Here is a 4323-nt window from a genome sequence, read left to right as displayed (position 1 = left end):
CCAACCAACCTTTAAACCGAACATCCAGGACTGCCAAACTTGTGGTAGAATTGACGTTTATTTTAATGCGCTAATCAAGATACGTGCACACCACTGATAAGGGAGAGAGTGGTTGGTTGACGAATGTCTATATACGACTTTTATTGGCTGAGGAAGAGATTTTCACCGAAAGCCCGGTGCCGATTAGCAGTACCAATAGTGCTTTTTATTTTTTTAAGGGTGATATTCCTATGCCTGCAATGCAGCTATGTTGCCTCTTCTATCACAGCCGAATTTTCTGCAGCCAGAAAGGCTTCAGTATGAACAACCAATACTGACGAGGGTAGAGTACCATACATTCCAGCAACGTTTTCTATATATGCGCTCTCTCAACACTTCTTTTCCTATGCTCATCTCTTTGCGTGCCGCCCTTAGGCGACGCGTTAGGGGGCGTATGTGGAGCGCCTTACGTGTGTCTTACGGAACGACAGGGGCTTCTGAGCCGTGTTCCTTTGTTAATGGACAAGAAGGATAAATGAAAGGCCCCTTGCGTATGCTAGCTACTGACCTGTGAGATAAACTTGCTAATTGCGACTTCCCTTTTGTCTTAAACAACCAGTATACCACCGAAAAGTTCAACCGGCGTTTCCTTCTACCAGCTGAGACGTGGAGGCTGCGGCGGAGCCAGGACGTCCTGGACCTAAGCTGATTTTTCCAGCAGAACCTATGCATATAAATTGCTTGATTGCAATTCATGGAAAACAAGTTATTCCTTTAGTCCTGACACGAGTAAGTTTATTGAAAAAGCTTCTAGGCTGCTTTCACTCCTTCGAAACATAAAAAGTGACTTCAATAGCTCAATTGTAGCGTCAATTTTCTCCCCACAAGACTGTCCGCTTCAAGATCGGCAATGGTCAGGCCTTCCAGAGTGACAAAACTGGTCAAGTTACAGTCTGGAGAGCTGTAATTGACCTTCCCGCCTAAATACGATGCCCGGAGGTGATAACGCGAAGGGGGCGTTTTCGTTTCAAACACAAAGACAACGTCCACTTGGTTTATTCAAGTGACTTTATACGCCAGAAACATAAGCCTAGGAAATTTTGAGGGCGCGTGTACTTTGGGCAAAGTCTCACAACTGCAGCAGTGAAAGAAAACTTTGGGACAAGAAAGGGTTCGGACATCTTTACTATGGTACCATCTTTCCGCATATTCTAGCCCCCTTAGTCACAGCGAGAGGCTATTCGCAATATGCAATGCAACTTCGCTCAATTACTCCTGTTGTTACGTTCTGGGCGAGCCGAGTGAGACGCGCGCCGGCGTTCTGGGCGAGCAATATAAACGCCACGGCAGAGCGCTGCGCCGCTTCGGCGAGCGCGGCTTCGGCCGCTTATCTGTTTTTTGAGCAGCGTCCGCTCCGGCGGACGCAGTTGTTGCTGCGACGTGCGTCTTTTCTTTCCTTTATTTCTTTTCTCTGATCTCTTAACTCTCCTCTATCTGCACGTGGCAGCGGTGGTGGCTTGGCTACGAGCCAGTAGGCAGGCCCGTGCAATTTCCTTTTCATCCTTCTCTCAGTCACATCAACGCTGCGCCGCTGCATGTGGCTGCGGCAGTCAGCGCGATTGTACGCTTGGTAGCTGCAGCGTGCACTGGCTGTAGCCCAGATGCACGGCCGAGTGGCGCCGCAGGCTCGAGAAGCTCGAGAATAGCCGCTCGCAGCGCAGGCACGCCAGACGGTCGTAATCGATTATGGCCCATATCTTGCGCTCCATGGCCGGCGAGACGCGCTTGTTGCCGGCGCTGCTACCACTCGGGGTCGCACTACTGCCGCCGCGCTGCAGAGGAGTCCTGGCCGGCGATGGCATCGCTGCAGCACTGTTTTCACCACTGTTTTCGGCCGCACCGTTGGGAGTCCTGTTTGGCATCGTCGCAGCGGGGGTTCCCCGTCGGCGTGGCACCCCCTTGCTGGCGGCTTTCTTTGCGGCTGGCCTGTGTGGCAGCAGGCAGGCGCCCGAGTTCCGGCTACAGCGTCCGCAAGCGGCCGCCCCATTGCTGCGCGGCAGGCAGTCCACCATGTGCTGCAGCCGGCCTTTGCGCAGCTGGACGTCGCCGCGGATGCTGTCGCGCAGCTTGACGATCTGCTCCTCTGTCTGGCCGTGCACGCTCACCAGATGCTGCGTGACGCCCCACATCTTCACGAAGCTGGTGCGGCACAGCGGGCACGGGTAGCGCCGCGTGGTCGAGTGCAGCGACACCATGTAATAATAATAATAATAATAATAATAATTATAATGCCTTTATTTTCCATCACAAGGATGAAGGAGGCAGAGAGAAAAAGTAAGGGGTGTAGCTTGACGAGCTCACGCCTCCCCAAAAATAGATATAAGTTGTACAGGGAAAATATGCAGACAGCATACCAGCAAAGCTTAAAAAAAACAAAGAATAACCTAGCAGTAATACTAAAGAAATAAAGGAAGCATGAACAGAACCTACTTTTTTACACAACTGTAACACTTTGTAACGCGGAAAAATCAAACGTAAAGGCAAATTTACATATAAATTACAATTTGCAAAATTGTAATCATATCAATTTAAACACAATTACAGGAAATACAATTCCTACAGGTAGAGTGTCTTCACCGACGTGTACGTCGGGTCGCAGCTCAAGCACGCCAGCCGCGACAGGTCGCAGTCGCTGCGTGACGACAGGTGACTGGTGCGCGACAAGGACGGCTGGCTCGACGAGGGGCCCCGGCCCAGCTGCTGCTGTTCGCTCTGCGCCTCCACCGCGGTGCTGGTGGGGCTCTGGTCGGGCTCGCAGCGGCTCTGGCGCACGGCATTCGTGGTGGCCGCGATAGGCGAGAGCTGCACCTGCAGCTGCTCCTGCTGCTCGATGGGCACGGGTGAGGTGAGGGCGCACAGCTGCATGGCCACGCACAGGTGCTGAGTGCAGTAGACGCGCTTGTGGGCCAACAGGTTGGCAAGGCTGCGGAACAGGCTGCGGCACAGCTTGCACTCGAACAGCACATTACATTCGTTCAGCAGCACGTCCTTGACCTCTCGGCTGCCGCCGGCCACGCACTGCACGATCTGGCGAACGCCCTGCACGCCCAGCTCAATGGGACGCTGCAACACCGAGTGGTCCTCCTCCGCTGCCGCTGCAGGGGGTTCAGCGCGGTCCGAAGACGCCATCTTGCTTATCAACTGCCTCACACGAAGTACCGCTCCGTGGAACTGCCACACACCAAGGACCACCGGTGGGAAGGCACAGATACAGGAGGCGAGAAGAGTGCCTATCTTGGGACCTTGCAGGCAGATTATTGGATCAGTGCGTACAGTCGGAAGGTGGGGCGCTCATCTGGACATGAGCAGTGTTTGGCCGGGTGCCTGCAAGACTATCCTGGTGACCTGCCCGGGCGTCGGCTCCGGCGGCTGCTCCCACTGGCCAGGGTCGTCAGCGTTGATTCCTGATCAACTGCACGCGGCCATCAGACTGAGAGTTGAAGGGAGGAGGAGGAGTTGAGAGTGAGGGGGAGGAGTTGTTACGTTCTGGGCGAGCCGAGTGAGACGCGCGCCTTCGTTCTGGGCCAGCCGAGTGAGAGGCGCGCCGGCGTTCTGGGCGAGCCGAGTGGGACGCGCGCCGGCGTTCTGAGTCAGCTATATAAACGCCACGGCAGAGCGCTGCTAAAAGGTGAGTCGCGGCTGCGGCCGCTTATTTGTTTTTGAAGGAAAACCCTTTAATGCCTTATACTGTCGTTAGCAGACGCGTCGGCAGCCTTGTCGACAGAGGCGTCGGCAGAAGTGTCGACAGACGCGTCGGCAGACGCGTCGGCAGATTTGTCCGCCTTTCGGCGTCACTGCTTAAAAAGAAACTGCGCCGAGGGTGGGGATCGCACCAGGGCCTTTGGCATTTGAAGCGGAGACGCTACCGCTCCGCCACGAAGGCTCAAGCTTCGAGCATGAATAAAGGCGCATGTAGTGAATGCATGGGTTTCATAAATAAAATAAAAGGAATAAAGTCAAGAAAAGGAAAATAAGAATAAACATAAGAAAATAAACAAAAATAACAACAAAATAAAAATAAGATATGAAAATAACAATAAAAACAATAAAGATAACAAAAAAGGAGCAAAAAAACAAATTATTAAAAATAAAAAGTAAATAAAAAACAGTGCGCCAGGAAACACTTTCCCCTTGCAGCTCTTTAGAGAGCCAAAGTGCCCCCTGAATTTTCACGGCTGTCCATCGAGATATGCCAGGTAGTTACTGCGTAATTTCCTTTACTCAAATACAATTTTCAGTTCTATTACGGCTCCTCTTTCTCTTTTTTTCTTTCACTCCCACCTT

General features: G+C 52.5%; 1 pseudogene; it reads right to left on the bottom strand.

Annotated features, from left to right (window-relative positions):
• Positions 1 to 1018: 1018 nt before the first annotated feature.
• LOC149329864 (zinc finger protein 800-like) lies at positions 1019 to 3679 on the bottom strand (annotated as a pseudogene).
• Between the last annotated feature and the right edge of the window lie 644 nt (positions 3680 to 4323).

Source organism: Amblyomma mixtum, chromosome 9, assembly GCF_055824585.1.
Source record: "Amblyomma mixtum isolate Tamu chromosome 9, ASM5582458v1, whole genome shotgun sequence".
NCBI classification, from domain to species: domain Eukaryota; kingdom Metazoa; phylum Arthropoda; class Arachnida; order Ixodida; family Ixodidae; genus Amblyomma; species Amblyomma mixtum.
This window is presented reverse-complemented; position numbering and strand designations above follow the sequence as displayed.